The 15,973-nt window shown below is 48.6% G+C and overlaps 1 long non-coding RNA gene across 2 annotated transcripts; it reads left to right on the top strand.

Annotated features, from left to right (window-relative positions):
- Positions 1–5,175: 5,175 nt before the first annotated feature.
- LOC149122425 (uncharacterized) lies at positions 5,176–15,094 on the top strand. Of its 2 annotated transcripts, XR_016220293.1 has the most exons (4): positions 5,176–6,559; positions 6,886–6,990; positions 14,285–14,465; positions 14,827–15,094. It is a non-coding gene; the product is annotated as an uncharacterized LOC149122425 (long non-coding RNA). The 2 variants fall into 2 exon arrangements; XR_016220292.1 differs by lacking the exon at positions 6,886–6,990 and having other exon boundaries at positions 5,208–6,559; positions 14,827–15,010.
- Positions 15,095–15,973: the final 879 nt, after the last annotated feature.

Below are 15,973 nucleotides of genomic sequence, written 5' to 3' on the forward strand. Positions count from 1 at the left end.
ACAAAGAGTGTTCTTTTTTTCTGACACTTTGATAAAAATCTTGATGGAGGCACAATAAGAGACAGAAACTCTTTGAGAAACTCCATCAAGATGCGATTGCATTTCACAACCGTGAAAAAAGAATACCCGCGAGCAGAGGGGAGGGTGCCAGCCTCCCTTGCTGTCCTGGCTACCTCCGCTGACCACTTCCGGGTTGGCTGACCCCCCCACCCCCCACCCCCCCAGGAGAGACAGCAGGCAAGGGTACAGGAAGTCACGCCTCCCTTTGCCTTGTGTTGGCGAGCGGGACGGGGACGCAGGGGCAGCGATGGTGGATATTTGATACTGCGGGGTGAAGCTGACACTGGGCGGCTTCTTTCCGACAGCGAGCACAGTGACACTGTCTGCTTGGTCTTGCTGAAGCTCTTTGAGCCCCTGGCCCGCCCTTCCCTAGCTGCTTGTCTTCTCACTCTCACTTTCCTGTACTTACCTCTACCCAGCCTTGCTCCCCCAGACGACCTCTAGGAAGATGCGTTTTGGAGTCCTAAGCTTAGAGAATACAAAGGGTGGAGGCAGCTCTAAAGGCATCCTTTTAGGGTGGAAGTAGTTCCTGCTTGCAGGGACAGGGCATTTGCACACGGAACAATGGATCTAAGGATTCCTGCGGCAGCCACCCCAAGACAGCACCTGCTGGATCAGCACTCCGGCTCCCTCCCGTGCAGTCCCCTCTGTGCTGTGCTGGGCTGACCCAGGGAACTTAGGGAAGGCCTGCTCAGAGCCAACCTGCTCTAAGCCCCAAGCACACTAGAGCTGCCCCTGGAGAGGTCCCCCTCAGGCCCAGAGCCAGCATCACCATGGCAGCCAGGCAAGTGCACTTTCTCAGAAGCAGGTCCCCCAACTCAAGTCCGCACGCAACTGCAACCTCCTGAGTGCCCTTGAACCTGGACCACTCAGCTAGATGCCAGACTGGGGGACATGACTGAGGTTTCTGGTTCCCGTGAGCCACCTATTGCCAGCCTTTACAATGCTCGTTGTCTCAGTATTTATTATCTCAGTTGATCCTCATACCCAGCCTATATGAAGTAAGAGGAAGACATAGCATGGTCTACACTGCACAGAGGACACAGTCTCGGAGACGAAAACACGGCTGAGATCACAGTGCTAATTGTGAAGGTACTGTAAGACGTTTCTGGAAGATGGAAATAAAAGCTAACTTTATTTTGGTGTAAATTTTTAAATAAATGCATTAATTGTCATATATATTTTCCATGAACATTTTTGAAGATTCCTCTTAATGTCTTGTGGCCTAGCCACAGAACCTAGCCACCCGATTTCTCTCTGGGATACCTTCTAGGTTGTCTCCTGCTATCCTAGTGGAGCCCGAGGACAGTGATGATAGAATCCTCCTTTCCTGCCCTGCCTCAGAGTAACGGGTCACTGGCTTAACTGCTAGACTGAGCAGGACCCAAGTAGACACCAGCATAGATCCCTAGCCTTTGCTTGGGACCAAGGCTATTCGCTTTAGTGCATGGGCAGCAGGGGTCATGCTCCCTGATTTGTATGAGGGAATACACAGGGTTTCCCCAAACTAAAGTCCTTTTCCTTCTCTTTAAGCATTAGTTTTCCTGCAACCATTTTTGTTTCTCTCCAAAACAGATTTTGCAGTATTAAGAGGAGGGCCATACCTCCAGGTACTTGGACTCAGCTCTCAGTGATATTTTTGTCACTCTGACATGTCACGTTGACATGGTTCAAGAACTCCCCAGCTACTGAGGGGGGATTTTGGGGTAGAAAAGAAATTCTAACATTTTCCATGACTTCTTTCCCTCTCTGCCCATCATAGCTTCTTTCCAATACAGCCTCCACTTCTGAAACATCTGGCTTCTGGTCATAAGAAATGCCACTTGTCCACTAAGTCAAGCCCATACTTTATAAATCCCTGCTTAGAAGGCAGTTCTCCAGGCTTTAGATGTGGACCATGTTTACCCAGAACGAACCACATCAAAGAGAAGGGCAGAGAAGAGCTGTAGCCAAGCCCTGTCTGTAGGACAGTAAAATATTAGTTGGCCATTTGGCAGTACATTAAAAAGTTTGAGGAAAATGGAATTAAAGGGTATGTTTTTTCATAATGTGCATTTCCATGAACTTTAGAAATTATTTATTTTGATTTCAAAAGGGAGGGAGAAAGATAGAGAACCTTCACCCACTGGTCCACCCTCCAAATGCTTGCAACAGCCAAGGTTGGACCAAGTTGAAGCCACAAGCCTGGGAACTCAATAGGGTCTCCCATGCAAGTAGCAGGGACACAACTACCCATCATCTGCTGCCTCTGAGGGTGCAGGTTAGCAGGAAGCTGGATCAGAAGCAGAGGAGTCAAGACAAACCAGGCACTAGGATACAGCAAGCAGGCATCTCAAGTGGTGACTCCACAGCCATGCCACATGCCTGCCCCTCCAAGAACTTTTTGAAGTCCCCCATGAAGGCAATGGCAGATAACTCCATCCAGCTTCCCATACTTGAGATCTGCCATTGTGACTGGGTACAACAAGGTTGAATCCCTACTGCTCCAAACCTCCAGCAGGTAGGCTTATTTGCATATTTAAAAACACAGAGGAGCAAATGTCTAGCATCTAGCAGGGCTTCTGCCCTTCTGAGACAGATTGCCTTTGGATGTTCATGAGCTGTCACAGTGGGAGAAGTTCTACAACTCAACCATGGTGGTTGACAGATGAGGAGATCCAAGACTGAAAGATGGAGAAGCAATCATGTGGGCGACAGCCAAGACAGTAGCTCTGTGTTCCTGCTCCACATATCACATGGCCTCTCCTGTAAGCTACTCACCTTGCTAACAGATAACTCAGAAGGTGAACTTTCTCTTCTGCCACACCTCTCCCTGTTCAAGGATTGAACACCATTCTCTGCCCACCATTCAAGGATTGTCCATACAAGGGGCTTAGGAGCAACCAACCCTTGGGATCTCCTTACCAGAACTGAGCTACAGTACTCTGGATCTCAATACATGTGCCACAAACTCTCAATCTCTCTCTGTGACTCAGTGTCTCAAACTATAAAACAGCACACCAATAATGTATTCTCATAAGGTGTTAGGAGGATAAAGAGGAAAAGTAACATGAAGAACTTAGATTACCCCATAAAATATGCAATTATGAAGAGTCAGTTTTTAAGGTGTGTTTAGCCAAGTACCTGAAATGCAGAAAATTCTCAGCCATTGTCAGGGCAGGCTAAGGAAGGAAGAGACAGCAGGCGGGAGAAGGGAGATGGACAAGATGAATGAGATGGGGCGAAGGGTGATAAGACCGCACGTTACATGTGAAGCTCCATGCAGCTGGGAAGAAAGCGTTTCCCCTCTTAAGCACCCTGGAACGCAGTCCTAGCTCAGCCGTTTGAGGAGCAAGGAAGGAATGAGGGAAACGTGGCGACTGCATGGTCCGTGAGGCCTCGGGGCTACCTCTTCGGATTTCCCACTCTCAGCCTTAGCCTCGCCTCTGCTACAGGGCTGGCCCACTGCAGGTGCAGCTGTGGGCTCTGGCTTGCAAGGGAGGATGCAGAACCATCCCATTCTTCCCTGTCCCCTGCTGAGCATCTACCCCAGCTTCATTCTAGTCTTCCTACCTCAGTTGTATGTCCTCCCAGCAGACAGCTGGAGCAAGCAGTCCCGAGTGCACAGCTTTTTGCCGAAAAGCCCAGGGCCATTTGTGGATATGAATAGGTCACAGTACCAACTTGCCAGGTAGCTCTGGTGGGTAAGCCTCTGAAGCCACCTCCATAAAAATGCTCTTAAGACAACCTCCTTGCCTGGCTAACAGTGACTGTTTGTAATAGAGGAGTGCTGAGGAGTTTCAGGGTGAGTCTACTGGTCACTTAGAGGACAGCAGGCTCAGGAGGGTGTGGCTTGCCCTCAAAGACCCAGCCTTCCTCAAAATGCTCTCTTGCCGTCTCCAGCCCTGTACCAGTGGTTCTCAAAGGCTGGCTCTCTGGGAATTTGTAGGTCAAATTCTTAGACGCTACAGACATCCACCAAATTGAAAACTGTGGGCTGGGACCCAGGAACCTACATTACAAGAAGCCACCCAGATGGCTTAAGTGCTTGACCAAAATGTGAGAACTTGAGCTCCACCCAAAAAAGCAGTGTCCTTGTGAACAACACATCTAAAGGGGCCAGAGTGCCTCAAACTTCACTATGGGCACAAAGCACCCAAGACCTTGTTACTCTGCAGGATTTGACTCAAAGTCTAGGAGGGGCCCGAGACCTGACTCATCCACCACGCTCCCAGGTGTTGCTCAGGTACCACCGAGTAGCAAGGCCCTACCACACCGACTCACCTGCGGAGCCACGTGCACGTTGGGTGGGGGGATTCATAGAACTGGCCTGAAGGGTTTGCATCCTGGCATTAGCCTCAAGAAACATTCCCAGGGTGAAATTGCTGCCTACACTCACTGTTTTTTGCATTCCACTTACAATGCTTGATCCCTGCATGTTTGACACTCATGCAGGAGTGCATGCAATTCTAAACCGCTACCTGATCCTCCCAAACGCATGCCCAGGAAATCGCTAGCCTCGGGACGCAAGGGTGGCGAGACAGAGGCACTAAAGGGTAGAGACTTCTCTGAAGGTGCAGGGGCTATAGCGTAGGAAGCCTGTTTCTTTGAGGATCAAAGGGAATTTTTCCGTTGTAGGTGGCGTCAGGAAACAGTGCAGAAGTGTAAAATGGGCAAAGGAGATTACTGGATGTCTGTCTGGGATAACACACCGGGTTATCACTCCCCACAAAGCCACAACTCTGAGTTTCAGACGACTGATGATAGTATTGCAAACTGCTTTGTTCATAGAGATACAAATTGGGGAAAGCTACTCTTTCCGTTAGCTATGGACAATTTCACATCCATCTGTAAAATCTGTCAACATTGGCTTGTATGTGTGTATGAGTTTTTCATTCTGTGAAACAGTTGCACCATCTTGCCGGTCTTAAAGTGAGTTAAATCTATTTGATAGTCTATTCATGTGATGTTCATGGCTTTACCACTGCAGAAAAAAAAAAAGCTTTTAATAAAAGGCATGCACTTTCTGGGGTAGCCAACTGCACAATGGCCCCCGCCCCAAGATGTCCAGGTCATAACCTGGGACCTCAGACGATGATACGTTTCTTGGTAAAAGATCGTACAGGTGTGATTAAATCAAGCATCTTGAGATGGGAGGATTCTCCTGGATACTTTAGGGGGAGGGGCAGTGTAACTGCACCAAAATCTTCATGAAAAACAAGATGAGCACAGCAAAAAGGCACGATGATGCAAGTAGAGCTTGGAGCGCTGACAGGTGGAGCCCGGAGCCCGGAGGAATGCAGAGGCCTCCCTCCGACAGCGGGAAAGGTGGGGGTGGAAGTGGACTCTCCCTGGAGTATTTCCTGATTTTCGCCCTTGTGACCCATTTTGGACTTCAGACCAGCAGATGATAAATTTGTGTTGTTAAGTGGTTGTGGCAGACACAGGATACTCTCACAGCGGTGATCAGAGGCAGCATCCTGTGTCTCAAGGTGGCGAGTGTGCTGTTGTCTCTAACTAGTAATCATGCCTCAAGCCACGCACCTGCCTCTGGCCGTCTGTGGCTGAAAGAAGCCTTGGTTTAAGATGCTCCCTGTAACCCTCCCTCTGGGTTGGGAGTCCCAGCTTCGAGCCCCGAGCCAATACAAGCCAGGCCACGCTGCAGGACCTTGTACTTCGTCACATCATCTCCACTTACGCTTATCGGAACACCACCGTCAGAGGTCTAAACATTTATTTCTAGAAGGCTCTCTGAAGCATTAAGCAATCTTCCATCTACCCTGTATAGAACTTCTTTTTGCCCCCTTTAAATGAGGACACCAAAAGACCGTGCCAAAGGCGAGCAAGTGCGCGGTCCAGCCTCGCTCATGCCCCCAAGGTCAGCAGCGGGGCTCCTTGGTGAGCAGCACGTGCTCCAGGTGAACCCCGCTCTGCAAAGCAACCAACTGCAGAACGCGTCGTGGCCCCGAGCTTGCCCCTCTTGTCCAAATCCAGACATTTCACTTGCTTCTAAACAGGCAAATTCTTCCCCACTTACAAAGCAGCTCTCCAGGTACCTACTTGGTGGCCTTACAGTCCCCTTGGGCTGCTGGCACAAAATACCTCAGACTGGGAGGTTTGTAACGAGCACAACCTTCTTACTCTCGGTTTTGGAGGCTGGGAGGCCAGGATGAAGGCAGCAGCAGAGTCGGGGTCCGCCGAGGGCCCAGTCCTCGCTGTTGGAGACTTCTACGTAGCGTCCTCCAGCGGAAGAGAAATACAGGCTTCGCCAAACCTCTCTATAAAGGTACGGATCCTTTTCACATGTGTTGGCCCTGATGGCCTCCCCACCTCATAAAGGCCCAGGTCAGAGGGGATGGGCTTTGCCGTGGAATTTAGAGGAGCACAAACACTGAGACCATAGCATTCTGTATTCGTTGCTGCAACAAGGGAGTTGCCAAGGCAGGCATTCTGACCCTTGGGCATTCACAGTGGAAGACTTGGACAAGACAGGTCACCAGCGTCAGTTAAACACTAGATGGTGAGTGGGCGAGAAAGACTCAGGTCACGGGCAAGTGCACAAAGTGGGGAGCGCCAGGCTAAGTGAGTAGCCGGGGGAGGGAGGGAGGGAGGGAGGGAGGGGGACCTCAGAGGTCCAAGTGCAGCCAAGGAGGAAGGATTTCCTCAAGCTCCAGGGTCCACTCCAGCCTTGTGAATGGGGAGGGGCTTCAGGAAGGTCATGGGGAGTGAAGCTGTGCTCCAGACACCTGGAGTTCCGTGGCTCTGCAGGAGGGCAACCCTTGGGAGCGCCGGGCTTGCAAACCTTCGGAGCCTAGTGAGTCAGCAGATGCTGTTTGCTCCTAATAGGAGTCCTGCAGACAGCCCTCTCAAGGAGAAACAACACCAAGTTCCAGCTGCAGCAGCGATTAAGGCTGATTTTCAGCCGATTGCACCTGGCAGGAGCTGAACAAGGTACCAATTAGCTGTTTTGACTTAGCAGCCGTCAGGAGAGCAAACTGAGTGAGCTCAGTCTCTCTCCGCTCTGAACTTGGCACTTTCCTCATCTGGAGGAGTAGGGAGACCCAGATGCAGGCAGACGCCCCAGCATCCTCAGGCCTGGGGATTCATGACGAAGGCCAGGGGACAGGCCCAGGCCTGGGTGGACTCCTCAGGGGACTCCCCAGGCTGTCCTGAAGGAAAGAGCAACAGGGCTGGGAAGAGGAAGCTTTCCATGCGTGTGCAGATAGGAGAGCGGGCAGCCAGGGCCAAAGCAGTGGAAACGACCTGCTTAGTTTTGCACTTTCCCTTTTTCAGTAGTGTTAATTATTTAAGATTTAGCAATTTTTAGCATCTCGTCACAATCACTTCATATGTAGACATTATATACTTCCATATACATACTATTTTTTCTTAAACAAGGATATTAATACTATAGAACGTAGGATTCATGACATTGATCATAAAATGAGGAAAGGCAGAGAGACAGAGAGAGAGATATCTCCCATCTGTGGGTTCACTCCCCACATATGCTCACAATGGTCAGGACTGGGCCAGGCTGAAGTCAGGAGCCTGGAACTCCTCCTGGTTCTCCCAAGTAGATGGCAGGGATCCAAGTACTTGAGCCGTCACCTGCTGTGTCTCAGGGTGTCCATTGGCAGGAAGCTGGACTTGAACCCAGGCATTCTGCTATGGGATGGGGGCATCCCAAGTACAGCCTTGATGACTATGCCAAGGGCATGCCCCCAAATTTGTATTTTGAAAGCAAGATTCATCAGGAAGCATCATTTCTTTCTCTCTCTCTCTCTCTCTCACACACACACACTCTCTCTCTCTCTCACACACACACACACACCATTCTATCCTTCCTCTCTGCTCACAAGGACTATAACTCATGCATTGCCCTTTCCTAGGCGTGGTGAACCAGGTGTTGCTTCAGGCTTGGTGTGGGTACAAAGCCTCAGAAAACTCCCTTCTTAACCATGTCTGATTTCTTTCTTTTGCACATTTTTTTAAAGATTCATTAATTTATTTGAAATGCACAGTGACAAAGAGAGGAGAGAGAAAGAGAGACAGGGATTGATCGATCTTCCATCTGCTGGTTCACTTCCCAAATGGCTGCAACAACTGGCGCTGGGCCAGGTTGAAATGAAGCCAGGAGCCAGGAGCCAGGAGCTTCATCTGTGTCTCCTACGTGGGTGCAGGAGCCCAAGCACATGGGCCATCTTCTGCTGCTTTACCAGGTGCATACGCAGGGAGCACGGTCAGAAGAGGAGCAGCAGGGACTCACACCAGGGCTCAGATGGGAAGCTGGCATCACAGGTTAGCTTAACCTCTGCACCAGGACGCCAGCCCTGCTCTCTCTCTCACGTCTGAGAGGCATCTACTTCCAGTCCTTCAAGCTGCATCTCTGGGTACTTACCACGCACGCTAGTTGTAGATGATATGCACGGATGTGTAGGAGAGTACTTCAAAGAGTTCACAGAATCCGGAATGAAAGGAGATCTACTGGATGGGCAGGCATTTGGCGCAGTGGTGAAGGTGCCTTTTGGGAGGCTCACGTCCTGCATCTGAGTGCCTGTCTGAGGTCTGGCTCCACTCCAGAGTCCAGCTTCCTGCTAATGTGCACGCTGGGCGGCACCAAGTGATGCCTCAGAGAGTCGAGTTCCTGCCACCCACTTGAACCCAGCTTAAGTTCTGGACAGCCAGCTTCAGCCTACACCTGGCCACTGTGGGCATTTAGGGCATGAACCGGCAAGTGGGGCATCGCTGTCTCTCTGCCTCTCAAATAGAGAAGACACTTAAAATATAAACTTGTATTTTGGTGCCAGAAAAATTTCAGAACCATGCATATGAGAAATCTTCAAAAAGTCCACTAAAAATGAGTAACCTGAAAAAATCAGCTATGCCTGGATTTGAAACTTTTTGCCCCAAAATAAATTTATCCCTTAATTGGTTTTCCATAAGTTTTTGAAGTACCCAATTTGCTTCTTGGTTTATAAATTTTGGCATAATCTTTACCATCCTTATTATGCCACATGAACATTTTAGTTCTCATCTTTCTTTAATATAATCATAATTTTTGGCTAAATCTGTACTCAGTGGTTTCATTATTCTTGATGACAGTTCACTTCTAAAGACAATGATATATATTGGCCATATTCCCTATATTATGTAACTTTTTGGTTTCCTTGGAGTTAATTATCCCTACTTTTTATTTGCTTAGGCTTTTAAAAATCTATCTTGTCTTCCTGTAACTGTGTACAATGTCTTTCAATACAAATTCTCACATCTTCAGACTCGCCAGAGAGCTGTGGGTCCGTCTTTTTCTGGAGACATTCCTCCCAGAGCCTTCCGTCTGCCCTGCTCTGTGCGCCTGCTGCACAGCTGTTGTTCCGGGACTTCCCTTGCCATCATCTTGGGATTTCCCTTCCCCGCCTTCCTGTGCTATGTCCTATTTCCTACAGGCCCTGTCTTCCTCTTTCTTAGTCTATTCCCTGTTTGGTCAGTACATCCCCCAACAGCTTCTGGAAAGGAGCGAGGAAGAAAAAAGAATGGGGAGGTGATTAGTTTATCTTGAAAAACATTTATCACCTGACCGCGCAGGATGGGTGTGGGGCCCAAAGATCTGAGCAGTTTTTATGCCGCTTGCAGTTCCCTGCTCCGTCATTTCTCACAACCTCCCCTGCCCTGGTCTCTCCCCATATTTTACAACACTTGATGGTGCTGATGTTGACATCTTGCTAGAGTCCTGCAGTGAACTGGCTTAAATCAGTTTCTCTCCTGTTGACCGTTAGTTCTGCCTTGTGTGGTCTTGCTAGGTCACTAAGTGATCTTCCATCTGCTTCTGTCTCCATAGCTTACATTTCAGGGTTCATTTGGCTGCCAACGTCAAGGAACAGTGTGACTGTTTCCTGTCCCACTTGTTTGCAAGGGAGGACGTCTTGGGAGGACAGAGGGCTTTGCCCTGGTTCCTCTGCTATTAGTAAACCCCCTACTTTTGATAGTTAAGGTCCCAAGTGTTGGTATCAGGCAAGCTTGGATCCGAAGATGATAAATGTCTTTACTCAGATTGACTGTTCTCTGTGGTCGGTGGATGCTACAAAGGCCCAGGAATTGGAATCATTTTGCCAAACCTCAACGTTCAGGCTTGCTTTTGTGTATTTGCAAGTCCACATTGAGTCTGGCTGGATGCTCTTTCTCCATCATTTGATAAATGGCAGCCAAACATTCAAGGACCTAACAAAAAAGAAAAAAATTATATTCCCAAAGTTTCAGAATCAGTAGGCTCCAAGAATTTACCTACTTACAATTACCCAGGAAAGGGGCTGGCCCTGTGGCAAAGAAGGTTAAGTCTCCTCATGTAGTGTTGGCATCCTACATGGAGGGGGCTGGTTTGAGTCCCGGCTGCTCCACTTCCAATCCAGCTCCCTGCTAATGTGCCTGAGAATGCAGCAGAAGATGGTCCAGGTACATGGGCCCCTGCCACCCACATGGGAGATGTGGAAGAAGCTCCTGACTACTGGCTTCAGCCTGGTCCAGCCCTGGCCGTGCGGCCACTTGGGGAGTGGGCCAGTAGATGGAAGATCTCTTCTCTCCCCATCCCCTCTCTCTTTCCCCCACCCTGTCCCCTTCTCTCTCTGTATCTCTGCCTTTCAAATAAATAAATCTTTAAAAAAAGTACCATGGCAAGTGGTGCTCATACTTTACCTTGATCAGCACTCTCACGCAAATGAAAGGCCCTGGGTTCAATTTCCTCTGCTTCTGACTTGATAAAGAAAAGGAAATCACACTCAGTGGTATCCCAGTACTTGTAAAATAGCTACTGGTCAGCCTGTTCAGGAACCATTTTACAACTTGTTCCTATAAATAATTATTTATCGTTTCTAAATTGTGGTTTGACTCTAGCATCCAACCACCTCAATACACACTACAGAAGTACTGGAAACAATAATAAATAAACATTGAAGACTTACTATGTGCCAGGCATTATTGCAAGTGATCCACAGTCAGTTAATTTCACAGCCCTAAAAGCTAGGGACTGTAAGGGTTCCGATTTCACAGCTAGGAAAATGAAGTGATGGTTAAACAGTTTATCCAGCTCACACGGCTAGATGCTGAAGAGCTGGGAGTGACTGAACTAGAGAGCTGCTAGCCCTTTCAACAGCCACCAAGGCACTGAGGAAGGCACAAGACCAGAACCGACCCCAAACACCTCATCAACTTCCACCGCTCGCTGCCTGACCCTACCTACACAGGTGTTCCCTGGTAGAGCAGGTGGCCAGGACCAGAAGCAATGCAGGGCAGGGCTAGGAGCTGCTAGAGGGGGCTCAAACAACACATTTAGACTTAACTCTGGGACAGCTCTTATGGCGTGACCCTGCTGCACTGAATCTGCAGATTCGAGTGCCTGTGAGGTCACCTCAGCCGGACTTTGCTGGAAGCTACCCCCGTACACGAGGTGTTCGGTCTTCAGGGTGACAGAGATTGTGACAAAACAAGCGAAGCAACAGGTCAGAGTGCAGTCATGGGGAGTCCTGATGCTTACAGGGAAGCCAAACTTCTGGGGAATGAAGTAGACTCCTTTGTAGCTTGTCTGTCCCCGTTTGTAAAATGAAAATAGTAGTGCATCTATTTAGGAGAGTTTGCAAGGACTAAAGGAGCTGATATGTAAATCGTCCACCAGAGGCCCTGACACAGTGTTCAATGTTACTATTTGTGAATTTCCTTGCTCATGCGAGTTTGTGACCCAGACGGAATGCTTTTATAATATTGTTGGATGTTATTTTGCTAATTTGGTCTGCACTTTCACCAACTTCAGAAGTGTTTTTTCCCTCTCTAAAAATAGAGCTATCTTGATTTATAGTAAGACAAACAATGAAGTCAGCCTTCCAGAACCCCAGTAGCCTGGAGGAATCCCTTCTTGGCCTTCAGTAGCACACTGCCTGCTTAAGACTCGCTCGTTGTTGCACAGCCAGAGTCCTTCTTCTAAACAAATACCACCTCCCCCTCCCCCCGCATCCTGGCTGTGGGAGCACAGAGGAGTTAGGGACCTGACTTTTTACGCTCCTTCTGTCTGCAGCATAGGTAGGTACCAAACGTTGTTTTCTGGATGAACTGTCACTCTGAATAGTCTTGTTCAACACGAGAGCAGAAGTGCAACACTGATCACTGTATTACGTCTCTCCTTCCTGGCAACTCGGGCTGGGCCGGGGCCTTTGTCCTGCCCCAAGTGTCAGAGGCCTCCTGGGCTCAGTTTGCACAGGGAAGCAGAGGCCTCTTGTCCTGGCTGCAAATACAAAATACCTTTCCCAGCTGCTTTCCGCTAGTCCAGGCCTTCACATTTGACCCCTGCTGGACCGCAGAAGCCTCAGCACAACTGATTTGCATGGCAGAGGCCATCTTTCCTCCAGGCTGGCCCCTACCCTGGTGCTTCCCATAGCACATCCTCCACCAAGACAGGAGCTTATCCAAAAGACCCTTTATTGGCTGAAATCTAAGCGTTGTCACAGACGAATCTCAGCACGTGGCTACCACCCTTTCTTTCACGGCTCCCTGGTGTGAACCCTCCGGTCCGTCCAGAAGGGGTCTTTATTTTGCCTCTCCTCACATGAACACGGTGCAGAGGCAGTGCGGCCTTGCCGGGGTGCTGTCTGTACCACCTCTCTCCCTTCCTCTGTGTCAAGACTCTGGCCAAGCCCCACTTCCTCCAGGAGGAATTTCTCTAGTCTAATCCACTCTGACCTTTTCTCCCTGAATTTTCCTTCGCCACCATTTTCCAGTTTTTACATGTTGCCTGGTTTGGGCAGTTATACCTGCATCTACAGACACAGCACTTGCCCCTAATCATGGTATCTGACTGCTTGCTCCATTCCACTTCCAGTCAGCTCCTCCTCTCAGTGGGCGCCACATCCATGGATCACAATATTCAAGGAGCAAGTGTGTAGCCCAGCCGTTAAGATGACTGTGTCCTATACGGACGTGCCTAGGTTCGGTTCCTGTTTCCAGTCTCTGGCTCCAGTCTCCTGCCAGTGCAGATCCTGAGAAGCCACAATGATGGCCCAACTAGTTGGGGTTCCTCCCCTCAATGTGGGAGACCTGGATTACTCTTCCAACTCCTGGCTTCAGCCCTGACCCAGCCTCTGCCATTTCAGACGTTTGGGGAGTGAACCTGAGGATGGCAACTTGCTCTCTCTCTCAAATATATAATGAAACAGAATATTTGAAAAATCATGTGTGTATCAAACACATACAGACATGTTTCTTATTATTCCCTAAACAATATAACAAGTATTTACATGAAATTTAAATAATAGTAGGTATCATCTAATCTAGAAATGAGATAACACATACGAGAAGATGTGTGCTGGTGAAACGCAGGTACCACGCCTTTAGATAGCAGGGATTTCAATATCCGATGATTTTGGTTTCCTGTTGGTGGAAGTCCTGAAGTTGATCCTATTGGATACCAAGGGGTGATCATACTGGGAAATGCTTTATATGGATTAGTGATGGTGACACACTGTGAGGCAGGTGTGGTAATTGACCTCACAGTAGATGTGAGACGCAGCACAGGGAAAGAGAAGTCTTCCAAGGGTAGAAAGTGGTGGGGCTGGTAGAACTCATGCTCTTGTCTTAGCTATGTAGCTAAGTAGTCTTAGCCAAGTAGTATTTATTCATTGAGTAATTGTTTACTTCAACCCCTGCTGCTGTGAGCCAGTCTTGTCTACTCTACCTTCTCAAAGGTAGCCAGGCATGGGCAAACCATCAAACGTCTTCATCAAGTTGACCTCCCTGGGACAAAAGCATTCTAAAAATAGTTGAAACTGTGTTATTTTGATTCTGTATTTTATCACTCTGGTTTGTGATTCTGCTCTGAGATTCTTTGTTGCTAGAACCCACAGATAAATGGCCTGTTGCAAAGTTGTTATGTTTGATATCAGAAGGTTGGAGATGTTTCTGTGTGAAACATTGTCTATTTACATTCTTTAGCCCAAAATAGTCTGAAATGTCAGTGTTATGTCTTCATGCATCTAATAGAATGTCATGATGTTTCATCAACAGTCACGGGTCCCGGCCAAGTAGTTTTGCGCTCTCCAGCATTAGGGAAAGTGTTTGTGATAATGCCTAGGGTCCTATTTATGAAGTGATGCGACTGTATCTTCACCCAGTGTGAGAAGGAAGATAGACAGCCTGGGATGAATTTGTTGGCCATGCACAGGAATAATCTGCCCTCAGTAGATCAGTGGGTCTCATACTTTCTTCCCAGGATTCCCTTGTCACAGTGGCATGGTTCGTCTCACCCCTTGTTGTTTTATCCTGGCCCTGAAAAGAAAGTCCTGCCTGAAGTCAAGGTCATTCCTGTGGACCTGAGGGGTCCAGGACATGTCAGACGATACCAACTCCTCTACATGCTCCTCATATTATCACCGAGCCACCTCCCAGTCACAGTAAGTAATGTCAGGCACAATGGGCAGGAGGCAAATCATAAAACTACACAGGACATGAGGGCAGTGTGCTGCCAGTCACTGTCACACCACCACTCTGCCTGCCCTCTGCACATTCAGGCGTTTATAACAAAGCCAAGAGGAGTGTGAAGAGGGTAGTTTATTTGATGAGAAGTTTCAAATTCTTAAAAAATATTATTTATTTATTTATGAAGCAGAGTCAGAGAGGTCACCCATCTGTTGGCACACCACAAATGCCTGCAACAGTTGGAACTACACCAGACCAAAGCCAGGAACTCAAGCCAGGTCACCCATGTGGGTAGCAGGGACTTAACTACTTGAGCCATCACCTGCTTCCTCCCAGGGTCTTCACCAGCAGGAAGCTGGAATTGGGAGCAGAGCCAGGAACCCACCCCAGGCATTCCTGCGTGGGATGCAAGCACCCCAAACAGAACCTCAAGCACCGTGCCCACACCCTAGCCCAGTATTAGTCATTGTTTGGCCAAAATATTGTTCCACTGAGAAGTTTTTTTAATTTATAATAATTAACTTGTAATTTTCTTTGGTTATCCTCAAAATAAACACTTTCTCAATAGATGAAAGCTTGAATTCTCTAACCACAGTCAACAAGTGTGCTTTTGGTTTTAATGAAATTCCTAAAGTATTTTGAGCAGCAGCATCTTTGTAATTTGTCAGCTCCATACAAAGAAGGCACCCTGGACGCACATTACCTATGTCCCCCACCATGCCTTGTGCCTCAGCAGCCCCAGTCCTACACTGGGACAGCTGTCAAGGCCACGTCCATGCCTCCAGCCAGTTTTCCTCCCTGAGGGAGAGTTCCAGTCACCTTATCCCAGAGACAGCTTTTTTCTAGCACACCCCAGGAATCTGTGCTCCGAACTTCTCCCTGGCCTCTCTCTTCGTAGTTCCGAGGCTAGACCTCAAAGCTTCCACAGTCCAGATATGCGAGGGAGTAAATACAAGGGCAGGTCTGGAAGGCAGAGGTCACTGCTCCATTCTATGCATCTAATAAAGCTGGGCTCCCCTCGAGTCAGTCTCAGCAAGGCTTGGGTCCAAAAGAAGCATAAATATGACTCCAAAAAGATGTGGAAGTGCGGAAGAAGAAGAGGAGATTTCACTGAAGATGTCTTCCCCAGACAGCGCTCACCTGTGAGTCCTGAGAAAGTTCTAGGTATGTGTCTTGTGGGGGAGGGGCCCCCGCTGCATTCATTCCAAGGTTCTTGTCTCTGCAAGAGAGGAATTCAAAGCAGAGACATGGATACAGTGCCAGGAAGGGAGCAGGTTTATTTGCAAGAGACTAAAGGGATAGCACACTCTCAGATACCAGCATGGGCCACCTCATGAGTGGAACTGAGCCCATCCCAGTCCAGATGCCCACTTTATAGGGTAAGAGATGGTTCCCTAATTGAATACACAAATGGGGTGGCGTTTGGGTGGGTGTTGAGTGTGTGTGATGACTTCTGGGAAGAATTCATGACGTGTCTACGTGT

Source organism: Oryctolagus cuniculus, chromosome 14 (assembly GCF_051225735.1).
Source record: "Oryctolagus cuniculus isolate XC-2025 breed Fujian yellow rabbit chromosome 14, ASM5122573v1, whole genome shotgun sequence".
NCBI classification, from domain to species: Eukaryota; Metazoa; Chordata; class Mammalia; order Lagomorpha; family Leporidae; genus Oryctolagus; species Oryctolagus cuniculus.